This window comes from Callospermophilus lateralis, chromosome X (assembly GCF_048772815.1).
Source record: "Callospermophilus lateralis isolate mCalLat2 chromosome X, mCalLat2.hap1, whole genome shotgun sequence".
In the NCBI taxonomy this organism is placed as follows: Eukaryota; Metazoa; Chordata; class Mammalia; order Rodentia; family Sciuridae; genus Callospermophilus; species Callospermophilus lateralis.
Window position 1 is genome coordinate 83104363 of NC_135325.1, and position 27843 is coordinate 83132205.

General features: G+C 38.8%; 1 long non-coding RNA gene across 1 annotated transcript; it reads right to left on the minus strand.

The window, feature by feature from the left end:
• Positions 1–512: 512 nt before the first annotated feature.
• On the minus strand, positions 513–27455 carry LOC143638995 (uncharacterized). Its single transcript, XR_013154654.1, has 5 exons — positions 27316–27455; positions 23875–23911; positions 22886–22969; positions 16175–16290; positions 513–7512 (listed from the first exon to the last, which is right to left on the minus strand). It is a non-coding gene; the product is annotated as an uncharacterized LOC143638995 (long non-coding RNA).
• Positions 27456–27843: the final 388 nt, after the last annotated feature.

Consider the following 27843-nt stretch of genomic DNA (forward strand, 5'->3'; position numbering starts at 1 on the left):
CTTTTGATAGGTTTTGCAAATAGGTATGCTAAAGGAAAGTGCACTAATGTTTCTTTTTAAAATACTGACATGGGCTGGAGTTGTGGCTCAGCAGTAGAGCATTCACCTAGTGTGAGTGAGGCCCTGGGTTCAATCCTCAGCACCACATAAAAATAAAAATAAAGGTATTGTGTCCAGCTACAACTAAATAAACAAAATAATTTTTAATTTATATTTTTATATTTATATTTTTAAAATAAAGTTACATACATATGATAAAAATATTAATATTTTACATCCTAAATAGCTTTTGTTCATGTAGGAGATAGAAATACAATGTTTTAGAAATAAAAACTGAAATTAAAAAAAAATATTTACTAACCCTTTAAAATAACAATAGTGACTGGGGTGTTGCTCAGTGGTAGAGCACTTGTGTGGTCTTGCATTTGATCCCAGAACCAAAAAGAAAGAAATAGTAAAATAGAAAAAATAACAATGAACCCACTACAAATTTGTGTAAATAAAATTTTATTAAAAGAACCACTTTACATTTTTTACAAATAACTTTAATATCTGCATTAATACACGACAGCTAGATTCTCATATTTGCTTCTGCATTTAAGGTTGTAATATGTTGTTTTGGTTGAATTTTATGAAAAAAATCCAAATTCATCGAGATACAGTTAGAAAAAGGACGAATTCCTAAACACCCTGAAAAGGTCCCAGGTGTCTCCAGGGTTACTTAGACCACACTTTGGAGAACCACTGTGGTTAGAGAGACATTAAAATATTTACAAATAAAATGTTAGCATATCTGCAATTTGGATTAAACTCTTCCCAAACACACATACAACCTATGTCAGGGTGTACACAAATGATTCTTATTATTTGTGGTAGTGAGACTATATAAAGTCAACTTATACAATTAATTAGCAAATAGTGAACTACTATTCACAGTAGAACTCCAAGGTTCAGTTCCTGTGAATGAACCTCTGGTCTCATTCCTTTCAAATGATCAATACATGAATTAGTTTTATATATGTTTCTGTTTAAAGATATTTATTATCTATTTTTTAAAGAATTGAATTTGGTGTCAACATACCTTATATATAATCAGAGATATGATAAATTATGATATAATGGTGTATTAAGAATTGTAATGCAAAAATAAATAAAGAAAGAAAATAAAAAAAGAATTAATTACATATGATATTTCTTTACAACAAAACATGAGGCGAGAAGGGTTTAAATTTTTCCTGCTCTCAGGTAGCATGACCATAAATGACTTTAGTTTTCAGCCACACAACAGTGCTCTCCACTCTGCTTTTTAAAATCAGTCATCTCATAAACCCATTAATTTAGGTGCTTTTCCATCTATTCCACAGCTTCATCTCACACTAAAGATGGTATCTTATCTCTTCCCAGAGAAGGCTCACATACTTTATTTTAGTTGTAAATGAACACAATATCTTTATTTTATTTTATTTTTAATTTACTTTATTTTTTACGTGATGCCAGGGATTGAATCCATTGCCTTACACATGCTAGGCAAGTGCTCTACCAGTGAGCCACAACTCCGGCCCCCAAGCCTCACATATTAACTGGCAAATTTCTTCTTCCTTTTTCTGGATGTACCATATTGTTGATTCATTAACATTGAACTCACAACCAACAGTATTATAACTCATGCCTAAATGAAGCTTATCTAATACATATATTTTCTCCATAAGGCACATCACTTCTGGCAATTAGGAACACTAGACAACATATCAGTGTAATGATTAGGGGCCATTTTAAACAGTGAAATCATCAACAAAAGGCATAAAAATGTGGCATTAGATAGACTATGAAAAAGATATAGCATAAGAGCTAAAAAAAGAAGACTGTGTCATTTTATCCAAACTCAACTGAGAACATTGAGTGCTTGGCCAATCTGTGCAGGTCCACGAATGACCATGAAAGTACTTCAGGTACTGATTGTGAGATTAAAGATAAGTTTAAGCAAGTAGGTAAACTTGCAAATATGAAATCTGTGAATAAAAAGGACCAACTACTTTAAACAACTTACAACTGCACATACCCACATACGCATGTGTGTGTGCGCGCGCATGTGTATGACATTTTATTTATGAGCAGAAATCATTAATTATTGGTGCTGGAATATGGGGGTTCATTATTCTAGTCTAATTTTGTATATGCTTGCATTTTTTCCAAAATGAGAAAGTTTTTTTAAAGTGGTTTATTTTTGCATTGGATTACTATTCCACTCTGCCTTGATCGGGCTTTTCCTTGGGGAAGTCTGCTACTGTGAAAGGTGAAGCCAAAGTGACTTTATGGTCCTGCTACTGTGAAGGTGAAGCCAAAGTGACTTTATGGTATAGAGGGTCAACCACCACCAGCTCAAACTACCACAAGTCCTCCTTGGGGGTATTAATCCAATACTTAGTCCCTGCTTAAAATGGGACAGCAACAGGCAGAGGCATGAGGTCAACAGCTCTTTTTCTTGGAAAGAATTTCTAGGTAATTATCTAAGAGGCAATGGAATTTAAACCCTATAATATTTTGAGAGCCCACTGAGCCCAGACCAGCTCACTCTGTGGAAGTATGGTTTTAATGTGACCTTAATAAAGATAACTTAGATTTTAGTTCAAGAGTATAGATTCAGTCACTTTCTGGCCTGGGTTAAGTCAGTAAATCCTTGGTAGATCCAACATTTTCCAACAAATTTTCATATATTATATATATATAGCCTATACATACATGCAAAATATATATAAACACATACACACATACATACACATGTAACATTTATATAATTATATATGTTTGAAAGCTTGGCATTTTTAAATATCCAGAGGAAGGAAGATACCTTCTAATTTAGAAGCTAAAGTATCCTACTATCCTGGTTTCTAAGATCAGACCCTCTACCAGAGTATGGATCACATCCTTTCCCTTCTGAGAACTTCATGCATCAGCTGCCTCCTCCCTCTTCTACATTTTCAATTTTCTCTTTCTCATAGCTCTTCCCCATCAGCCTGTGCACATTTCCAAGTCTCTAGCATTTTTATCAAAATCTTCCCTCAGTCTTGTGACCTTCCAGCTGCCATTAGATCATTCTTTTTCCAAGCTTATTGAAGATATAACATGTACTAACAGTCTCACTACTTCAACACCCAATCTTCGGGCTTTACATCATGTGTAAAAAAATCACCCCAAAACTTAGGGCTTAAATAATAATTATTTAATTATATTCATGACTGTGTGAGGAATGTGGGCAAGTCTACCCTATGAGGTATCTAATGGGGTCAGTGGTATCCAGCTGATTGGCAGGTTGGTCTGGAGGGCCCCAGATGGCTTCCTTCATTCCTATGCCTGCCACCTGGTGGAGATATCTGGAAATTGGGCTTAGCTGTGTTGCTGTCTCACTCCATGTCGTCTCAGGGCTTCTTTACTTGGTCTCCTTAGCAAGGTGCTCAGATTTCTTATGTGGTTGTTCAGAGCTCCAAAAGGCCAAGGCAAAAGTTTCAAGGCTTCTTACAACCTACCCTTGGAATTTAAGCAGCATCACTTCCTTACATTTTCACAGAGCACACCAGACTTAAGAGTAGGGGACTACACAGGGGAATGGTTTCTGGAAAGGATGATTAATAAGAGCCACATGCTGTTATCTACCACCCCCATGTACTCCACTACAATGTGGTCACACTCCCTGCCACTCCACTGCAAATGTGAACTCTGAGGTGAAGATTTTTTAGATGCTAAATCCAATAGATGCTTTTTAGTGCTTGCTTTCCTTGCTTTTCTCTGAATTGAACTCTATTGGCCACTCCTTGAAACTCATCTTCCCTGGCTTCTGTATATACCACATTTCCTGTTTTGCCTTTCCTTTTCTGACTGCTTCTCAGTCTCTCAAACTGACTCATTTCTTACAGTATCCCCTGCTTTACCACTGGGTTTTGTTTATCAGTTCCCATTCTGTATACATTATCCAGTTATATCACTTACACAGGTAGCTTCATCTATGCTTATCTGCCAGTCATTCTTCAATATATATCACCCTCAGACGTCTCTTCAGCCTTCCAGATTCATATATATTCTGCTTAACTGTGTCACAGATACTTCAAACATGGCCAAAGCTGAATTCACCTTCTCCCTTAAACTTGCTTTCTTTTCTATCCTCTATTTACCACCCATCTAGATGCTAAAAGCAGAAATTTGAAGCTAGTCCTTAACTTCTCTCTTTTATTTCCCTGCCTATACTTTGTCACTAATCCCTGACCATCCAACCCAGTAAAACACTTGTCAATTTATCTATCCCGTGCATCCCACACAGTAGGTCTGGCAGAGGACTGGGTAGTGGTCTTGGCCTGTTGTTCTGATCTATAAACTGCAAAGAAAGTATAGTTTACTACATTAAGTTCAAATATTGCTTTTTTTTTTTAAAGCAGAGGTGATCCAGAGATACTAGGATAGGAGGTGTTTGATGAATGAAACTCCTTATGGGAGAGGCACTCAGGTTGGTGACAGTAGGATTCCACCTGTGTAGGGTGACGTTATTTAAGTTCACAATAGACCAAGTGGGAGATTACCAAGCCACTCATATCTCCAAACGTGTCATCCTAAAATGTCATCACCTTTAGCTTACTTAATTGTAAAGACTTCCTTTATCAAGTCACATCTTCTGGATCAAACATCCAAAGCCTACATATAAATTCTTACTACACTAGAGTGCTCCTGCCATATATGCCACAGGTTAAATAATAGTAGTGACTTGACAGGTTTTGGCTTCCAATAAAAGACCAAGTAGCTTTCATCAAATTCATCTTCCTTCAAATATAGCAAGTATATACCCTGGGCAAAATATTAAAAAAATAACTTCCTGCAAATATTAACAAGTAGGCAAAAACTGGAAGAAAATCAACACTTCAAAGTGGCATTCCTCTACATGCTGCCTCAACCTGACTTTTCTAAAATACCTCGATCTAACGAGGTCACTCCTACTTGAATCTCCTCAGTGACTCCCATCTACCTACAAAAGGAAGCCTTAACCCCTTCACCTGGTGGCCAAGGCCCTTTTGGATAAAGGGCTTAACTGACCTTTCTGGGCTAACCTCCTGCCATTCTTCTACAATGCCCCACACCCCAGCCATACTCAACCATTCTCTGCCATCACCTCCCTAACTGCCTCTCAAGTGTTAACTACTCCCATTGCCCACCTCCTGAACTCCTTTGGATGCCGTGGTACCATACTTTCTTGATCTTCTTCCAATTCCCCTTGCTATTCCTTTTCTTTCTCATTCTTCAATTTCCCTGTAAGGTTCCACAGAGTTCCATCCTAAACCCACTTCCTGTTTTGCTGCATGTCCCGTCCCTGAGTGATGGCATCCATTTTTAAGTTCTATCTATATGCTCATGGCTCCTAGTTCTTTACTCCTGACCTCTCTCATGAGTTTTGGTTTAAAATAACTTCTTTGAACTTGGAATCCTCCTACCTCAGCCTCCTAAACCGCTAGAATTACAGGTGTACACCACCACACCCAGATGGTTGCAAACATCTCTATAGATGACATCTCCTGAACAGTCACCTTAACCTCAGCATGTCCCAAAGTGAACTTATCTTCCGCATCTTAAACCTGCTTTTCCTCTTCATTCTGAATTTGTTGGTGACACCACCATCACCCAAGCCTGAAACTCTTCATTCTCTGCATGTAAGAAATTACCCAATCCTGACCATTTACATACTCAGTAACTCTCCAATCCACCTTCTCTCCATACTCAACCTCATCCTTTCTAGCCCGGACTCTGCAATAGTCTGTCTCCAGTCGTTATGCTTTGAAATCAACTGACAACCTTTTATCTACCACTAGTGAAAAGCTAACATGTCACTGCCCTGCTAGAAACTGGGTTTTTTTTTGTTTTTGGTTTTATTTTTTTGTTTGTTTGTTTGTTCTTTTAGTACCGGGGATTGAACTTAGAGGCACTGAACCACTGAGCCACATCCCCAGACCTATTTTGTATTTTACTTAGAGATACAGTCTCACTGAGTGGCTGAGTACCTCGCTATTGCTGAGGCTGGCTTTGAACTCATGATCCTCCTTCCTCAGCCTCCCAAGTCACTGAGATAACAGGTGTGTGCCACTGTGCCTGGCTGGAAACTCTTTATTGATTCCCAGTTAGACAAAATTACTCCATCCCCTGTTATATGCCAAGATCTATGCTAAGTATAAAAACTGCAATGTTGAACATGAAATCATCCCTACCTCTTAGTGGACTTACCACCTGGAATGATAGACACATAGGGACTATATCTTCCTAATCTTTGTGACTCCCAACATCTAGTACTAGGTTTAATTCAGAATAGAATTTTATCTGAATTCTGAATAGATACTCTTCTCTTATCTTCAGTCTCCTTCTATATAAAAGGCTCATAACTCATCTATTAAATAAATGCAATTTATAAACCTGTCTGAATCTTGATTTGAATAAAATACATGCAATTTTAAAAGATGAGAAACCAGGTAAATTTAACAGGGTTAGATATTTGATGATGTTAAGGAATTACTGTAGGGTTTTTTAGTGTTATAATGTTATTGCCATTGTGTTAAAGAGTGTTTATCTTTTAGAGCTATTGAGTTTGGGGAGGTTTTTTGTTTGTTGTGTACTGGGGATTGAACCCAGAGATGCTTCATCACTGAGCTACATCTCTAGCCCTTTTTATTTTTTATTTGAGACAGAGTCTCACCAAGTTTCTTAGGACCTCACTAAGTTACTGAGGCTGGCTTCAAACTTGTGACCCTCCTGCCTCAGACTGTGCTGCTGGGATTACTGGTGTGTGCCACTGTGCCCAGCAAAAAAGTACTTCAAAATGAAATAATATGATGAGACTGTCTGGGAGCTGTCTGAAAATAATATGTGTTGTCAGATGAGGGTATAACTGGAAAAGGACTGATAATGCCTGTTATTAATTGCTGAAGCAGGGTGAGGTATAAAATGAAAGATAAAATTAATCTCTCAGGGTTTCATGGCAATTAAATAATTATATAAAATGTCTGACTATAGTGCCTGATGTCTCAAAAAATAACAGTTTTATCTGGGTACGGTGGCACATACCTGAAACCAATAACTCAGGAGGCCGAGGCAGGAAGATTTCAAGTTCAAGGCCAGCCTCAGTAATTTAGCAAGACCCTGTCTCAAAATAAAATAATAAAAAGGGTTGGGGAATGTAACTCAGTGATAGAGAGCGCTCCGGGTACAATCATTAGCACGCACACACACCACACACACACACACACACACACATGCACGCACGTGTGTGTTTACAAGTTTGCTTCTCTCCTCATCTCTTTAAATCCATCCACATAAGGGCATTACATGGGAGACAGCAGATCAGTGGAGTGAGAATTAGAATTCCAGCATCTGAAGGACTGGAAAAATACTCGCATCATTTCTCTTCTCTGGCTGGTAATGACTGACCAACTAGAACACCAGATGTCTCCCAGAGCAGCCTTGGGCAGGAATTGAAGTGTTTCAAAACTAGCAAAACAAAAGAAAAGAAATCACAGCTTTTACTTTTGTGGACAGGACACAAAAACTCAGAAGTAAATATGGGCTCTTAGCTGGAATAGGGCTGACCATTTCCTCTGCTGCTCAATTCTCTCTGCAATATCGCCATCTGGTGGCTATCTAGCATCACTTTTTTTCGTTCCCAGACGCAGTGCCCTCTGATGGCTTTGAATACACTTAGAAAGTTCTGGAACTGGGGCTGGGGATGTGGCTCAAGTGATAGCGCGCTCGCCTGGCATACGTGAGGCACTGAAATCGATTCTCAGCACCATATAAAAATAAAAATAAAGATATTGTGTCCACCTAAAACTAATAAAATAAAATATTAAAAAAAGAGAAAATTCTGAAAGGAAACAGCTTCACTCAGTGAAATGTTCTATGAACTGCTCAAAGTTAATCATAATGTCCCTCATGTCCTACAAAGTCCCTTATGCTCAAACTCCTATAGCCCACCTCTGTTAGAATTGTTTACCTGTGAGCATTCATTCATTTATTCACCCAACAAATTTATTCTCTAAATGCCACACTTAGGATAGACACTGTGGCACAGGAGACACAATGGTAAACAAAATGAATTGAGGACAGAAACAAAAAATTAAGCATGCAAACAGAATTAAAATATCCCCCTTTCCACCCACTATAAAATAGTTTTTAAATTTATTGATACTGGGGATTGAGCCCAAGGCCCCATGCATGCTATGCATGGCACGATACCACTGAGCTTACACCTTCAGCTCTAATTATTGAAATAGATAAAATTTGGATGCCACTCCTCACCCAAATTGGGAACATATTCCTCATGCCAAGAGGGGAGGTGGGAGGGACTGTGACCACTACCCCCCAAACTGACAAGCCCAAAGATGGAAAGATTACCCATTCAGGCCTACCTGCATCTACATATGTACAATTCCAGTCCTTTTGTCACTCATTCCCTTGCCTCCTCTCCTTTAAAAATTTTGCTAATTGTCAGGGATTTTAGAGATGGAATGAAGTTTCTTCCATTTTTCTTCAAAGATAGATTTGAATATAAAACCTATTTGCCTATATATTTTGGAGGGGGAATACTGGAGGTTAAACTCAGGGTGTTCTACCACTGAGCTACATCCACAGTTCATCCCTCTTTGTCTTTTACTTTGAGACAGTATATCACTAAGTTGCCCAAACTGGCCTTGAACTTGTGATCCTCCTGCCTCAACCTTGTCACTGGAATTACAGTCATGCACCATTGCATCTGGCTAAATTATATATATTTTGTTTTGTCTGATTAGGGCTTTTAATTTTCTCTGAAATATTTCTATCTTTGGCAATCAAATTCCCTGTTCAAGTTTGCTAACCTCATTCTTTAAGATGCAAATTTCTTCCTAGTTTCAACTTTGAAAATGCAAATTTCTGGCTTATAAAACTAGCATGGAATGTCTGGCTTATAAAACTAGCAAACATTAATTCTAGGTTTTAATTTTTTCTTGTATACACCTATGTTTATATGCTTATATATAGTCTGCTTACATGGTACTAAATTGACTTATAAAAAAATTAGTCCAAGTGCTTTTTGATTCACATGACTTTAAATCTATAATAAATTATTTAAATTTGTTCATAATAAAAATGTCTTTAAAATCTAGTAACTAATTTTTCTGGCCTGCTAACCAATTAATATATTGGTCTCTAGATACTGAGATATAATGTCCATTGTTTTCTATATATAGCAACCTTTGAGGACATTTTTGGCAAAGAATAATTTAAAGGTTAATTATGCTTGATTTCTGTAAGTAAAGCTAACTATTAAAATAAATAAATTAAGCTGGGAGTGGTAGCACACACCTGTAATCCCAGTGGCTGGGGAGGCTAAGGCAGAAGGATTCAAAGCTGACCTCAGCAACTTAGCAAGGCCCCATGCAACTCAGGGAGACCCTATCTCTAAATAAATATGAAAGGGATGAGATGTGGCTCAGTGGTTAAGCACACTGGGCTCATCCCCAGTACCAAAAATAAATAAATAAATTTAAATTTTCTAAAATGTGACATTTCAAATTATTTTCTTGTTTTACAAGGAAACCTCAATCCAGAGATGAAAACTCTTAGGCTTTTCATACCTGAAAAATATTCCATCTACTTTTTTTATTTAAAAAAATTTTAGTTGTTGATGAACCTTTATTTTACTTATATGAGGTGCTGAGAATTAAACCCAGTGCCTCACACATGCTAGGCAAGTACTCTACCACTGAGCCCTCCATTTTCTTTTAATTAGTATATGATGTTTATATCTATATGTGATATTCAAGGTTTGTTTAAAATATTAATTGTTCAATAGATTTAAAAATTCACAAGTGACCTGCCAGACATGGTGGTACACACCTATAATCCCAGTGACGAGGGAGTCTGAGGCAGGAGGATCTCAAATTCAAGGCCAGCCTCAGCAACTTAACAAGACCCTAAGCAACTAAGTGAGACCCTGTATCAAAATAAAATTACAAGGGATGGCAAATGTAGCTTAGTAGTGAAGTGTCTCTCGGTTTAATCCTCAATACAGAAAAAAATTAAAAATCCATGAGTGAGTCTGTACTTTCCTTGCTCCAAACCAGAGATAAGTCAAAGAAAATAACAGATGATTTAAAATGCTAATAAGCTATATACAGTTTCTATTTCTGATTTCTGAAATATCATTTTATAATGAACTAAAATTAGGGAGATTTTGTTTTTAATTTCATAACTCCTAATAGTACTTTCAGAAATTAACTATTAGTCTGTCCGCACCTTCATTCAGTAATCTAAACTTGTTTAAAAAACTTGTGTGAATGTTTTAAATTTATTTTCACAACTACCTTGTTAAAAAAAATACATGCTATACAGGATATGATGTTGAAACTGGGTTCTCCACCTCTGCTTCTGTAGTTGCTGGTGAAGTTACAGCCCTCCGCGGCAGCAGCAGCAGCTCCTCACAACTGGGCATGCCCTCCAGCATTAGCAGCTGGTCTCAGTCACCAGGACTAGATTCGGAAGCGAGTGAGACCTGTGTTGTATATCTCCATAGCAGGCAAATGCCCACTTAGTGCTGCAGCAGACCTTATCCACCCACTAGTGACTTCTTTCCAGGTTCTTGTCCTGAGAATTTGAAGAATGAAACCCAGGGACAACAGAGAGTGAGAGTGAAAGAGTTGCGTTTGTTCAAGTATGAAGAAAAGAAACAGAGCTCTTGCTAGGCAAGAGGGGACTAGAAAGCAGGTTGCCACTTAAGTGTACTAGTCCAGGGGTTATTAGAAAAATGCCAAGGCTACTGGTCAGCAGCTATACTTATCAGGTATTGGAAAGGTGTCATGCCTATTGGTTCAGCTTATGACCCTTTAATTAGTTGTGCCCTTTTAGGCCTTGAGTCTGTAACCTTCATTCTGGTCCATCCCACTTATCTTTTCACACTACTCTGGGACAAATGGGTCAACTGGAATGCTTGCAATGTTTCTAAAGGTTAATTTCATGGATTAGCCTACACGTTTAGAGAGGCTGTTATGGGGCCCAATGCCCTGCCTGCCTGCCTCTCTTTTATTATCTACTTTATATTCAATGTTGCTTATAAAACAACTCCAGTAATTTTCATTTATGGTTTCATGTTTTCTGCACAAACTGGCTGAGTTTTTTAAACATTTTTTTGGTTGTAGTTGGATACAATAACTTTATTTATTTATTTTTATGAGGTGCTGAGGATCCAACCCAGCACCTCACATGTGCTAGGTGAGCGCTCTACCACTGAGCCAAAACCACAGCCCCTGCCTAGGTTTTATTGTTCTGTAATCAGCAAGGTGCTTCACTGTGTTCTTAAAAAATGCTAAATGGGGGGACTGTAGTAGTGGCTTAGTGGTAGAGCGCTTGCCTGGCATGTGTGAGGCCCTGGGTTCAATCCTCAGCACCATATAAAAATAAATAAATAAAATAAAGATATTGTGCCTGTCCACAACTAAAAATTGTTCTTAAAAAACAGTTTGTCTCATCAAGAGAATTTGGAAGTGGGGCACAGTGATGCAAGCCTGTAATCTCAGTGGCTCAAGAGGCAGGAGGACTGCAAGTTCAAAGCCAGCCTCAGCAACTCGGTGAGGCCCTAAGTAACTCATCAAGACCCTGTCTCTAAATAAAATATAAAAAGGGCTGGGGATGTGGCTTAGTGGTTAAGGGCCCCTGGTTCAATCTCCATTACCAAAAAAAGAAAGAAAAGAAAAGAAAAAAACAGAGAGAGAATTTGTTTTCTATTGATTAAGTCCTACAAGAGTTAAGATTTACTCAAATCTTCATTTGTTCTAAAATTGCTTTTAGTCTGTAACTCTAAAGCTTTAAAATCTGCCAATTAAATATAATGCTGTTGTTATCAAGAATACAAGCAACAATAAATGTTGGTGAGGATATAGAAGGAAAGGCACACATTGCTGGTCGGACTGCAAATTGGTGCAACCAATCTGAAAGTAGTATGGAGATTCCTAGAAAACTTGGAATGGAACCACCATTTTACTGAGCTATCCCACTCCTAGGTTTGTACCCAAAGGACTTAAAATCAGCATACTACAGTGACATCAATATTTATAGCAGCTCAATTCACAATAGCTAAACTGTGGAACCAACCTAGATGCCCTTCAATAGATGAATGGATAAAGAAACTGTGGTACATATACATAATGCAATATTACTTAGCATTAAATAGAATAAAATTATGGCATTTGCAGGTAAATGGATAAAGTTGGAGAATATCATGCTAAGCAAAATAAACCAATCCCTAAAAACCAGGGGCCAAATGCTTTTTTGGATAAGTGGATGCTAATCCTTAATGGGGAAGGGCATGGGATGAGTGCAGGAACTTTGGATGGGGCAAAGGGGAGGGGGGAGGGGACAAGGGGGGTAGGAAAGATGCTGGAATGAGACGGACATCATTTCCCAAGGTACATGTATGACTGCACAAATGGTGTGACTCTACTTCATATACAACCAGAGAAATGCAAAATTCTGCTCCATTTGTATACAATGAATCAAAGAGCTTCCTACTGTCATGAATAACTAATTAGAACTAATTAATGAATAAATAAATAAAAATGCTGTTGATCATGTTGTTCTCTTACTGTTACATAGCTGAGGACTTCCAAGAAACTGAGACAGCATGAAAACTCACCCTTTAAACCCTGATTCTTGTGATCATGTCATAAAGATTTCAGACATGTCACTCTGAGTAACAGGAATGAGTTTACTGAAAGGACAGAAAAAGGGAAAGGGAACACTCTCAAGGGAGACAGTGGGTCCTCTCAGAGAGGAGAGGGACAATGTGCCTCTCCTGTATTCAAGATTTTTTTTTTTTAAGAGAGAGAGAGAGAGAGAGAGAGAGAGAGAAATTTTTTTTAATATTTATTTTTTAGTTATAGATGGACACAACACAATGCCTTTATTTTTATGTGGTGCTGAGGATTGAACCCGGGTCCCACCCGTGCTAGGTAAGCGCTCTACCACTGAGCCACAATCCCAGTCCCTGTATTGGGGACCCCAAAGAAGTTTCCAGAGAGTCCCACCCAGGTCCATCTCTTGGATGACAGCAGGTGACATCAGTATCTATTGCTATGAAAACTGAAGTTACCCTTGCCCTGGCTAAGTGGTTCTAACTGAATTGTTAATCGTTTTATAGGGTTTTTTAATATTTTTTTTAAAGAGAGAGAGAGAGAGAGAGAGAGAGAGAGAGAGAGAATGAATTTCAATATTTATTTTTCAGTTTTGGCAGACACAACATCTTTGTTTGTATGTGGTGCTAAGGATCGAACCTGGGCCGCACGCATGCCAGGTGAGCGCACTACCGCTTGAGACACATCCCCAGCCCATTTTATAGGTTTTATGGTCAGGAGAAATTATCCCTATGTTGCAGGATCTGGTCTGTGAAAAGGGTCACAAAAGTGTCTCCCTTCAAAGTAACTTGGGTTCCTCTTATCAATGTTATTTCCTGCTTGCATTTCCTTGCAAATAACAGGTAGTTTGGTAAGAATGTGACATATCCTGTCCAGTTAGGCCAGGCAGGGCTGCAGGCAAATTGCTTTTTGGCAAAGAAAGTATGTAGGTATCCATACAGTGGGCCCACTTTATAGAGTTATTCTCTTAACCTTGTGTTCCCACCATTCACATCTCTCTGTTCCCTGACACTAGGAATTCACACAGAGGAGGAACTGATTCAGGACCAGCAAGCCTCTTGGCATATGTGATGGAAAAAAAATTCAGCATGTGCCAGTCAGAAACATAGACTGAGGGGGCTGGGATTGTGGCTCAGCGGTGGAGTGCTCGCCTAGCATGTGCGAGGCCCTGGGTTCTATCCTCAGTACCACATAAAAATAAATAAATAAAGGTATTGTGTCCAACTACAACTAAAAAAAAGAAAAAAGAAAAAAAAGATAAAAAGGAACACAGACTGAGGTTTATTTAGGAAAGCAGAGACACATTCAAGGAGAATGTGGGCTATTTTGAGAGTAAAAAGCAAAGCAGAGAGAAAAAATAACAGTTATTTGTCAAATCCCACCAAAAACATAGATAGCTGGGACGTCATAAAAATGTTACCAGAGTCTAAGGCCTGAGGCCTTGAAAGAATTCCCCGCCGGGAGAATTCCAATTTTATTGCAAAAAGCTGTGTGCTTATATAGAACTAAGGGGGAGATAATAGGGCTTAGATAAGTGCCAGACAACCCGTTTATTGGCAAGTTCTTCCAGATATCAGCTCCGGAGCTCAGGAATTAGTTCTCATTGGAGCTAAGGTTCCCCGCCAGCGAGGTTTGAAATTGGCGCCGGCGGGAGAGTTCACATGAGCGGGAACTTTTCGCGCCACTGCAGGGAAGAAGAAGGTAAGAAGAAGAGGTCCTTAGGCGCCATGTTGGGGTTTTTTCTCTGGGGTATGGCTGCCGTTTATACTTTTCCCAACAGGCCTGACTCTGGGGATTCAACAAATCAGGTCCAGCCACTCACCACAAAAACCAAATAGAAAAGGTAATGATGACATTCAAGGAAGAATGTGGGTCATCTCCAGAAGGAGAAATAGCAACCTATTGTTGTGGGGTGTTAACATTTATAAAAGGATGATTGTTAGGGGCTGGACTAGAAGTATAGTCAGGGTAGGGCTAAGCAGTTTCCCCCACTTGTACATTGCCCTGTTACTTTCTGCAGATAAGGGTATGCATCAAGGGTATGAGCCAAGGACACTGGCTGGGTTACTCAGGAGTTAAAACTGTTTATGGACACTTCCTGCATTTCAGTGTTTCATGGGTGCTTCCTTTGAGACTCCTCATCTCTGCCTTTATCCCCTCATTCCTATCTCAGTGCTCTAGTGCAGATCTGACAGGATTACTTTTTACAGACAAGTTGCTTTTCTTTAAGATGACAGAATGAAAGAGACAGTCTTTATTAGTTCAAATCTATTATACAGGCTGGACCGCTTTGCTCTTATTAGTATTTGTACTTTTCTGGCCTAAGAGCTAATCAAAAAACCTATTGCTTAAAATTGGCTCAAAAGAGGATTTTTTTTTTTTTTTTTTTGGTATTGGGGATTGAAACCAGGGGCACTTAACCACTAAACTGCACCCCCAGATCTTTTGACTTATTTTATTTTGAGATAAGGTCTCACTAGGTTGCATAGGGTCTAAGTTGCTGAGGCTAAACTTGAACTTGTGGTCTTTCTGCCTCAGCCTCCTAAATTGTTGGGATTAGAGGCATACACCACCACACCTGGCTCAAAAAGAGGTTTTCTTAATGTTAACTCAAACTATCCCGTCATATCCCATCCAATGTGGAACAACTCAGATAAAAGAAAATGGAAAACACTCCTACGAAAATAGCAGAGTCACTTGTCAAATTTCACCAAAAACAGACAGCTGGGAGGTCATAAAAATGTTACATGAGTCTAAGGCCTGAGGCCTGACTCTAGGGATTCAACAAATCAGGTCCAGCCACTCACCACAAAAACCAAACAGAAAGGGTAATGGTGAAAATCCTGTGGGTAGCCACGCAGATTAAATTTTCTTTCAGGTTTTCACCTATCCCTTCCCTATTTGGCTTTTAGGGCAAGTGAGCAGACCCAATTTGTTGGATCCCTGAAATGAGGCCTGTGTCCTAGGATTCCACTAACAGCTTTGGCCACCTGTGCTAGGAGAAAACATGCTGTTGAAGCCAGATTTAAAGATAGGTAGTTAGTGTAGTTAGGTAAATCTGGTCTAATATCGTATCTAACAAAGAAAATGGAGTAGAGCTGAGCTGGGGGAAACAAGAACAGCACCTGGGAGACTAAAATGTTAATGTTTCCAAGCCCCCGCCCCATCTCAAAGAACTGTAAATGAAACAGCTCCCAGCAAGACAGGGAGATGCTAATCAAATCACCCTAGGCCCTTCCTGCCCAGATCACTCCTCCCCCACCCCATGGGCCCACCAGTCTTTCACCATTTGGCGTTCCCACCTGCATCCCCCACCACATGCAGGGTAGAGGGAGATAAGCAAAAAATAAAGGACAGGAATGTAGAAGAACAAAAGAAGATCTTAGATATAAAAGGGAGAAGCCCCTTCGCACAGATTTGGCCTTTTAGGTCCCCTTCTTCCTCTGGTATCCTTTAATAAAGCCTTTTACTTTCCACTCTACACTTGCCTCTGGTGTTATTCTTCAGCATTCAGTGTGTTACACTTCAGCATTCAGGGAAGCAAGGACGTCATGGTAACGGTGGTATCACTGTTTGGGCCTTTGCCATTCACAGCTGGCCAATCCTGAAATGAAGAGAGCAGAAAAAGAGGGGGGCCATGCAGCTGCCAAAATTAAATTCCTTTCAGGGTTTCTCCCTTTATTTTCACCTTGCTTTTTACCATCATTTAGTGAAACAGAGAAATTAACTTTTGGGACTCTATGGACCCCAAAGTCTGACCTATGGCAAGTTCTCCCTGGCAGTGCATGTCAGGCCTTGCCTTTCCTTTTCCTTGTTGTTTGGGGCTCTTTTGAGCCAAGTTGGGTTCTTTTGAACCAATTTGGGCTTCTGCCCATTTTTGTGACAAGGAAGTTCAGATTCTGTAACTTTGTGCTGCCAATTAGCAAAGAAGGGTCATAAGATACACAGAGAAAACCGGGTGGTTTGAGGAAATCTATTTTGTTATTTGCATAAGAACGGAAAGCACTCATTTTGTATAGGTGCTCCCTAGGAACAATTTTGGCTTTCTTGTCTATATATAGCTATAAACTTATAACTAAGAAAAAAATGATATATATGTACCTGAAGGTGGATTCTAGTTTAATATAATTGTGTCATGTGTTCTTTACTTAGTCTGCTATTAGTCTGTATTCATGGTGACTGAAAAAAAGCAAAAAAAAAAAAAAAATCTGATAGCTGGTATTGACAATCCCTACTAGAATTTTATTGTTTGGTTGATGGTTCGCCTTTATTTTGAGCTGGTTAATTTGGATATCCTTTGTTTCAGAATCTTTGTTAGAACACTATTTGCTAGCATTTGGTCTTTTCTTCTGCAATCCCATTGTGTAAATCTGCCTTTTTGCTTTTTTGCTTCTTTCTTCTGATCATTGCAACCTTGTCCCTTTTAGTCCAAAATACAAGAAGCACAGTCACTATTCAAGGGAGGAGATAGTGTTTAGAAAAAAAATCCATCTAGCACTCCAACTAGTTTTATGTTTGATGATTATGGTGTCTCCACTTGCAATTACTTAATAGATGTGGACTATTTAATATTTCCAAATAGGTTTTCTTGTGTGCTGATCTGGAGTCTTCAGGTAAGACAAATGGAAAAAAACATACATAAATTTCTGACCAGCTGTTTTAAATTCTGATATAATGGGAAATGTTTTAAATTTTAAAGCAAGCTCTTTCTAAAATGACTAAAACCTGTGATAAACTAAAGCAGGAAGAAAAAGTTTTGGAAATCAAAAGAGGCTTTACCAGTGTAGGTGGGCATAGAAAGTGCCTTATGCCCTACTCTTTGAAGGGCTAACTCTGACTGAAAACCAAGTCAGACCAGAATTGTTAGGTAGTGGTAAGTAAGTAATGAGCACTTTAGTATATAGCAAGGCCAAAAGTTATTTTTTAAAGTTTTAAGTTACTGCCAAGACAGTTGAGTAAAAAGTTGTAGCAGATAACCTGTAGCAAAACATTGGTACAAAAGACCTTGACAATAAGCAAATAGAAACAAAAGAAGCTAATTGGGGAAATGCATCAAGAAGAAAGGATTAATGGAACTAACTCTTTTACAGGGTCCACTGAGGTCAGGGTAAAGCTAGGAGTTGTAGCCATAGGTGCCTCCATATATCCTAGAAGTAATGTTTCTTTAGTAACTCAGGACCACTAAGGTAACATCTGTTTGGCCACTGAGTCCAGTCCCCACATTAACATAGGATTGACTTGTAGATGAAGCCCCCCCCCCCTCAATGGGATGGCCACCATGACAGTTCTGGAGAGAACAAATTATGGCCAAAAACTCTACCACCGGACATGAAGGAGGACCTTGGTTCTCCTGGTAAACACCAGACAGTAATAAATATGGAGACAACATTGTTTCCTTTATTGCTCTCTGAACAGAAATGGCCCATTCTCTCAAGAGTGCTCTCTGCTTAAGCCTTAATCTACTTTCACCCTACTCTAACTTTGCTTCCACTTTACCTTTACTTATAATAAAATTCTCTTGCATGACTTTCAGTATCTGACTTTAAATTTTCTTTTGTCATAACACAAGAACCAATGTTTATAGCTTTGGTTCCCCACTCCCCACTCTCCTATGACAGAATGACTTATCAACTAAAATATGATTTTTCCAACCCTTTACAAAATAAATTTCCATTTGTAAGGGTTTCTCCCCCTACTGCTTAGCTCTTAAAATATTGGTAGAGGTTATTAACTTAAGCCTGAATAGCAAGCCTCATTTTTAAACATTTTTCTTTTAACAGACCTTTGCCTCCACCCCTTTCAGTGATATTTAAACTGTTTTGTGTCTCTGAGATTTATATTTTCTGCTTTGTTTCAACTAACTTAAATCTAAATCTGGAATTACAGATTTAGACTAAAGATTTCTTAGGATTATAGTAATTATATCAAAAGATTAGTTTTAAGAAACTGGCAAATAATGAATCTAAATGAAAACTATGAAATCTTTGTTTTCCATTTTTATGTATGTTTGTGTATATGTGTATATTGTGTTGTATGCTCATGGTACCAAATTAGCTAATAAATAAATATTCATAAATTTTTATTATTTTTTTAAGTATTAGGAATTGAACACAGGAGCATTCAACCACTGAGCTACATCCTGAGCACTTTTTATATTTTATTTACAGACAAGTTCTCACTAAGCTGTTTAGGGCCTTGCTAAATTGCATAGGCTGGCTTTGAAATTGTGATCCTCCTGCTTCAGCCTCCTGGGATTACAGATGTGAACCACCATACCCAGCTGCTCATAAACTTTTAAAGGACATAAATACAAAGGTCTCAGTTCACATGACTTTAAATATTTGAGAAGTTAACCAATTTTAATTTGTTGGTAGGACAAAAGTAAAGGTATTTTTTTAAATTATTAACACATTTTTGCCTTAGTAGATAATTTGGATTGTATTTGTCTCTGCTGTTTAAAGTACAGTGTCTTTTAAGGTTTTTTTGGAAGGGAAAAATGGCTAAAAATATTAACTATATTTATTCAAAATCAATCTTGCTAGTGAATAGGTAGAATATTCAGACAGTAAGATCTAGGAAGGCAGTTAGGACAATGGGTCCCTAAAAGACTTCTCTAAGTAGATGGAAAGCACACATTACTATATAGAAATGGACTGCTCTGTGAAAACATTCCAAACAGCCAACCAACAAAACCCTTTGATCCAGAGGGGCAGGAAAAGAGAAGGCACACAGACATGAGTAGAAAGTACAGAGAATTTCAAACTCAATAGCAAAAAGGACAGAATTAATCAGAATGTTATTGGTCCCACCAACAAACAAGTCACCTTCCAGATACCTAATCACCATACCAGTTAAGACCAATAGCCTTAGCATTCTTTTTTTTAAAATTTATTTATTTGTAGAGGGACACAATACCTTTATTTAATTTTATTTATTTATTTATTTATTTATTTATTTATATGTGGTGCTGAGGATGGAACTCAGTGCCTCACAAGGGCTAGGTAAGTGCCCTACCACTAAGCTACAACCTCAGTCCAGCATTCTTTCTATATCTGATTAGCATAAACACTGAGCAACACCCCTACCAAGTAGCTATAAGTCCCTAAATTAGTGCACTTGAGCAGCAAGCCTCTATCTGAACCCTTCTCACTCCGCAAGAGTGAGAGTTTTTTTTTTTTTTTGTACCAGGGATGTACCCAGGGCACTTAACCACCAAGATACATCCGCAGCCCTTTTTATGTTTTATTTAGAAACAGGGTCTCACTAAGTTGCTTAGGACCTCAGGGCCTTGATTAGTTGCTGAGGCTGGCATTGATCTCAAGATCCTCCTGCCTCAGCTTCCCTAGCCACTGCGATTATAGGCACGTGCCACCATGAACAGCTTGAGTTGTTTCTTTTCTACTCACTCAAATAAATCTTAATTTTCATGGATTTCATTCTTCAAAGTTCACGAGACAAGAACCCTAGAAGAACTCACTAGAGGTCTGCTGCTGAATGATAACACCAGCATATGACAACAGCAGGTGTTACCTGCTATGGAGCTAAAAGATCTGTAACACAAACAGCCCTGCCTACCATGATTTTTTTTTTTTTTTAAGAGAGGAGAGAGAATTTTTTAATATTTATTTCTTAGTTTTCGGCATTTAACTATAGTTAAAATATATTTATGCGTGGTGGTGCACATGTAAATCCCAGTGGTTCAAGAGGCTGAGGCAGAAGGATCACAAGTTCTAGCCTAGCCTCAGTAACTTAGCAAGACCCTGTCTCAAAATAAAAACTGAAAATGTCTGAGGATACTGTAGCTCAGTGGTTAAGGGCCCCTGGGTTCAACTTGGGGGCGGGTGGGGGGTAGAGGAATACACACACACATTTGCATATGTATGTACGTATGTATAGGTATATTTTATATATATATATATATATATAAAATCTGGACCCCCAGATTTCCTTCTTATCACCTTATCAAGTGCAGAAAGATTATCCTGATAACAGTGGCAATAGCTGTCCTATCCCCAACATGGCTACAGAGTCCAAGGGCAACCTGGCTTCAGACTATCCAGGACATTTAAGTCTCTGCTATGGGAAAAGAAATAAGTATAATAGGACAACTGGCTCATCAGCTGTGGGTACCAGAGTCCAGAACATATTTCTAATGCTGTCACATCCTCCTCCTCCTTATAATGAGTTCTTGATTTCTCTCATAGTCATTTTGCAAAGGAAAAATGTGACTTCTTTTGTGGTGCTGGGGATTGAACCCAGGGCCTTGTATATGCGAGGCAAGCACTCTACCAACTAAGCTATATCCCTAACCCCAAAATATGACATTACTTATAATTGCCCACCCTTTTCCCCTTATCCTTTTCAGTTCTCACTCCCTTGATACAAAGTCTTGTATACTCAGAAAAACCATGTGTAGGGCTGGGGTGGTGGCCCAGTGGTAGATCATTTGTCTAGCATGTGTGAGGCACTAGGTTCAATTCTCAGCACCACGTACAAATAAATAAAGGTTCACTAACAACTAAATATTTTAAAAAAGAAAGAAAAACCATGTGGCCTAAGGGGTATGGGCTCAGTGTTAGAGTACTTGCCTAGTATGCTCAATAGCCTGGGTCCAATCTCCAACACTACAAAAATGAAAAAAAAAATTTTTTCAAAAAACACTGTCTTCCACAGCATGGTAGTTAAGTGACAGATCAGAAACCTCACCTTACCTTAGGGGTGAACATATACAGTTAATTTAAAGGCCTTTAAAGAACCAGCAATAGCAGTTAGGTAATTTGGATTGGAAACAAACTCATCTGAACTTCAGTTCTAGAGTTATTTTGACACACATGGCTCCAAATTCTCCTTAGCCTGTCTATTCCCAGGAACCCTGGGAGTTTTTCCCTTGCAAAATGACTATGAGAGAAATCAAGAACTCATTAGGAGGAGGAGGAGGTGACAGCAGTAGAAATATGAATGTTAATGCAAAACAATTAAAGCATTGTTGGGCTGGGGTTGTGGCTAAGTGGTAGAGCACTTGCCTAGCATGTGTGAAACACTGGGTTTGACCCTCAGCACCACATAAAATAAAAAACAAAATAAAGGTATTGTGTCCATCTATAACTAAAAAAAATAAATAAAAAATTAAAGCATTGCTACCTAGGAATCATCTAGGACATCAAGCTAAAGAGCCCAACCTCACATAGGTTTAACTTCCCACATTTCACCGAAAATTATACTCTCTCAGTAGAATGAATTGGACATAACTTTCCTATGTTATATATGAATACATGACTAGTAAAACTCCATATGTACAACCACAAGAATAGGAAGTTATACTTCAAGTGTATATGTCAAAATACATTCTACTGTCACGTATAACTAAAAAGAATAAAAAATTTTAAAAAGCACACAAAAAAGAGAATTGTACTCTCTGGAGGACAATGTGCAGATTAGATATGAGGACTAATGTAGAGGGGAGAAATCAGTGAAACAACAAAAAGGATAAGGTTTGGCAATCATGAATGAATTTGATAATTTTTAAGTTTGGTTGTTTTTTGTGTGTGTTTGTGTCCGGCTGACTCCCTCAGGATGTGCGTACAGCAGATAAGATATTTCTGAAACATTCAGAGCACTGGCCAGTCCAGCTACTTGCTGGCCCTCTGCAAAGACTCTGAATAGAACTAGGCCGGTTTATTTGGACTTTTTCTGTTGTTATTTTATGTGTGCCTGGTTGTTTGGTTTGAGGTTGTTTTATAACTGGTCTGGGGAGAATCTGAAATGCAACATTGACTAGAGTCTAGAATGAATAGTGAAACTTCTCAAAGTGTGTCCTGGTCATTTTCAGACTCCTGGGAGGATTTGGAGGGCACATATAACTGTGAACTGTATCCCTCCAGGAGACTGTTTAGGGTCAACCTTTAAAAGAAAGCTTCAAATTAAGCTCCAGCACAACAGGATTTCTGGTTCTGAGCTCTAGATTAAACAAAATGATTATTTCTTCAGAGGAGGGAGAGATTTTTATTGAGGGTTAGAAAAAAAACTACCTACCATACCTTCTCAATTCTGACTCATTATACTAATTTTTCTCTGACAATTAGATCATCACAGCATTTTTTAACTTCAACATAATTTATTACCAGAAATTAGGAACAACCCATATTTTGTTGTTCTTGACACAAGTAGGGGTGTGAATTCCACTATAAATAACTACTTACCTGAATATAACTCAGCAAAGAATTTTAAAAGAAAATATCTTCTTAGTGTTTTTTTAATTTTCATGGTACAAAGCACTATGACACCTAAAATTGAAGAAAAACAGTTTTGTTTGGTTAATCTTTGCTTCACCATTCAAAATATACAAATGAACCACCAAAACAAACCCATTCTATTAAAGACAAACATAAGACCTAAAATGTAAAACTTGTAGACAAACTAAGACAGGAGAAAAACTATATGACATTGATATGGGCAATGATTATTTGGATTTGATCTCAAAAGTTCAGGCAACAAAAACAAAAATAGACAAACGGGGGCTGGGGTTGTGGCTCAGCGGTAGAGCGCTCGCCTCTCATGTGTGAGACCTGGGTTTGATCCTCAGCACCACATAAAAATAAATAAATAAAGATATTGTGTCCATGTATAATTAAAAAAAAAAAAATGTTTTTTAAAAATAGACAAATGGGGGCTGGGGTTGTGGCTTAGAGGGAGAGAGCTCACCTGGCATGTGTGAAGCACTGGGTTTGATCCTCAGCACCACAAAAAAAATAAATAAATAAAATAAAATAAAAGATATTGTGTCCACCTATAACTAAAAAATAAATATTAAAACAAATAAGACAAATGGGCCAGGTAACTAAGGACACTGAAATAGGAGGATTCTCCAAGTTCAAGGCCAGCTCTAAGCAACTTACGGAGACCCTGTCTCAAACACAGAAGGGGTATAGTGGCCCACACCTGCAATCCCAGCAAAGCCAGCCTCAGCAACTTAGTAAGGCCCTGAGCAACTTAGGAAGATTCTGTCTCAAAAAGTAAAAAAAAAAAAAAAAAAAAAAAAAAAGGCTGGGGATGTGGCTCAGTGGCTCAGGGGTTGAGTGCCCGCCCCTGGGTTCAATCCTCAGTAAGGGAGGGGACGGAGGGAAGGGGGGGTGAAGGGGGTCGGAGGGGAGGGGGACAGAGGGAGGGGGGATGGGGACAAAACACCTACCTGCCATTCAAATTCACTATCTGACCAGTCCCAGTATCTGCAATACCAAAAATAGATAGATGATAGATAGATAGATAGATAGATAGATAGATAGATAGATAGAAAGAAAGAAAGAACAGACTGGGAATGCAGCTCAGTGGTAAAGTGTCCTTGGGTTAATCCCCAGTACCAAAATAAAAATAGACAAATGGGATTATATCAAACTAAAATACTTCTGCGCAGCAAAGAAAACATTCAACAGTAAAGAAACAACCTACAGGGGATGAGACTGTAGCTCAGTGGCAGAGCACTTGTCTAGCACATGTGAGGTACTGGGTTCAATTCTTTGAACCACATAAAAATAAAACAAATAAAATGGAGGCATTCTGTCCATCTATAACTACAAAAAATTTTAAACAACCTACAGCATGGGAGAAAATATATATCTGTAAGCCATGCATCTGATAAGGGGTTAATATCCAAAATATATAAGAAACTCAACTCAATAAGAAGAAAATAACACAATTAAAAAATGAGCAAAGAGACAGGCACAGTGGTATATGCCTGTAATTCCAGCAACTCTGGAGACTGAGGCAGGAGGATCGTGAGTTCAAAGCCAGCCTCAGCAAAAGTGAGGCACTGAGTGACTCAGTAAGACCCTGTCTCTAAAATACAAAATAGGGCTGGGGATATGGCTAAGTGGTCGAGTGCCCCTAAGTTCAATCCCTGGTACCAAACAAACAAACAAACAAAGAACTTGAATAATATTCCTTGAAAGGAAGACTTACAAACATATGAAAAAAATGCTCAACACCACTAATCACTAAAAAATGCAATAAAGCCCCAATAATATATCACCTCATACCTGCTGAAATAGCTATCATAAAAAAGATGAGGGTGGGGCTGGGGTTGTGCCTCAGTGGTAGAGCGCCTGCCTAGCACATGTGAAACACTAGGTTTGATTCTCAGCACTGCATATAAATAAATAAAATAAAGGTCCATTGACAACTATTTTTTTTTTAAAGGATGAGAGGCTGGAGATGTAGCTCAGTGTTAGATTACTTGCCTAGCAAGCACAGGGTCCTGGGTTTGATTCCCCAGCAAGTGTAGAGAAAAGAAGACTCATGTACATTGTTGGTGGAAATGTAAATTAGTAAGGCATTATGGAAAATTGTATGGCAGTTCCTCAAAAACTTAGAATTACCAGCAATCCCACTTTGGGGTATATATGTAAAGGATTTGAATCAATATGTTGAAGAGAGACCTGTATTCTCAAATTAATTACAGCATTATTCCCAATAGCTAAGTTATGGAATCAACAAAATTGTCCAATAAAGGGTGAATGGTAAAAGAAAATGTGATATATATTCACAGAATACTCTTCAACCTTAAAAAAGAAGAAAAGTCTATCATTTGTAATAGCATGGACAAACCTGGATAAAGTGAAATAAGCCAAGCACAAAATGACAAATACTGCATATTCTCATATATGTGTGGAATTTAAAACAATTACACTCATACTGGAGAGTACAGTGGTGGACATCAGAGGCTGGAGGCTGAAGAGAATGGGGAGATGTTGATCAAGGTGTATAAAAATTTACGTAGATAGGAGGAATGTTTTTTGAGATCTACTATATAGCACAATGACTATAATTAATAATAGAAATAGAAAATTAAGTTCTCTTGCTGGGTGTAGTGGTGCATGCCTGTAATCCCAGGAACTCAGGAGGCTGAGGCAGGAGGATTTCAAGTTGGAGGCCAGCCTCAGAACTTAGTGAGACCATGTCTGGGGCTGACAGTGGTAAAGCTCAGTGGTAAAGTATCCCTGGTTTCAATTCCCAGTAACCCCCCCTCCAAAAAAAAAGGTATGTTGTGCATTTCAAAATTGCTAAGTTTCAAATATTTACACCACAAAAAATTAAGTATTTCAGGTGATGGGTATGTTTCTTAGCTTAATTTAATCATTCCACATTGTGTGTGTGTGTGTGTGTGTGTGTGTGTGTGAGAGAGAGAGAGAGAGAGAGAGACTTTGTATCCCATATATATAATGATGTTTTGTCAACATACACTAAAATACAAATATAAATAAATTAAACATTTTCTGTGCAGTGTCTAAACAAAATCTATTTTCATATCCATTATGATTTAGTTCAGATCTGTAACTGGGGGTGTGCCTAGCCTTCTCTACATAAAATGCCCTTTCAAATTTACTTAGATCTGCTGTGTTTAGACCAGCAGTGGCCCCAAGGCCAATAGTATTAGCATCTCCAGAGACTTGCTAGAAATGTTAATTTGGGGGCCCACCCCAGACCAACTGAAAAAGCAACTCTGCATGAAACCCAGCAATTCTGTTTTAATAAGCCCTCCAACTGATTCTGATGCACAGGAACATTTGAGAACCCACTGACCTGGACTGTCTGCTATACATCTGTTTCTCTGGTTAACAAAGCAATAGGTTTGATGGTTCAGAAGCATTAAAAGATTGCTTAGGGTTTCTAGTGGGTGCACAATTCTCTGCTATGAATTGAGTTTGCTAGAAAACAAAGAACTGGCACAAAAGTGTTTTAAAGCCAGCAAGCCTGTAAATCCTTTACTGCAGTCCTACATAGAGCTAGTAGGCTCCACACGCAAAGAGAGACCCTGTTCTCAAGTAGTATCTATTTTCCCAGGAAGGTGCTAGGATTGTGATGTGCAAGTGCTCTCGGAGGAATAAACTTTTTGAGCTGAGGTACTTCTTAGCTCTCCAAGTGGCTGCATCTGTGCTAAAAAGGGAGGAAATGTCCCTGGAAGAAAACTGTACACAGTTTTGCCCTTATTTTATCTTAAAATATGTATATTAAGGGCTGGAGTGGTAGAGCAATTGCCTACCACATGTGAGGCAGAAGCCATGCCCAAGGGAGTCTGGTGGGCTCCGCAGGTAAAACCTGTCCCCTTGTATTTTAATTTCCTATGTTCAAATGCAATTAGCAACTGCTTAGATGTAAAAGTGGAGAACAAAGCCTAATTCCTTCTCTAGACCCTCTGGTGCAGTACTCAGAACAGAACAGATACTATACTCAGTAATTTGGAAAAGGAAGCTATCATTCCACTAGTAACCATCTGAAACTACAGGCTTAGATCACTCCAATAAAATCATCTTTTAGAAGTTCGACTCAGGTGTGTTGGTGCCAAGCTAACAATACGTTTTCGCCCAGATTTATCACTTTCAACGGTTTGCCACCTCCCCCAAGGATACCGCCAGTCCCCAACTGAAAATAACCAGAGCATTTACACATGCCAAGTTCAACACACACAGTTACACGTCCCCTTAACCCTACAACTATGCCATCAATTCTCGCGGCAGAGTCCGTCTGTGGGTTAGTTCCCCCCACTCCTCAGGTCCTTTCATTTCCGTTCCCCTCGGTCTGCGTAGCTGGTAAGCAGGACATGCCCAGCCCTCAGACTGTAAGAAGTACTACAAACCTCTGCCTTATCTGCTCTCCGTGGCTGACGGCCCCTGAACTTCGGCTGGCTTCAGAGAGCTATGGCAGTGGCAGTTCGGCCGCTCAACCACTCATTTAGGGTCGGCCATGATAAAGAAGCGCACCATATTGTTCAAGCGCCCGCAGGTGACGCACAACAGAGTCCCCACAATCCTCTTCGCCTCCGCCCTCCCCACGCCCAGCCGAGGTATTAACCCTTGCGCGCTCTCGTTCGTTGGTCGTTGGACTCCTCCTTGCACACCGACTGCTTGGTTGGGAGATCCAGGTGACTTAACTGGTAAAAGATCAGGCCTGTCCTCTTATTCATCTATTGAACATTGTCCTATTTTGCTTATAGGTGGACTTACAAGCTTATCAGTCATTCTAAAATACGAGTTAATTTATTTGTTAGGTGAACAGTTTGTGATAATACCTTTAAACTGCTGGACCAAGCCAAACTCTCAATTTGTAGTTTCTGACCTGTTTACCTTGAGCCTGTAACACTTTCTTCACTTGTTCCCCATCTCCT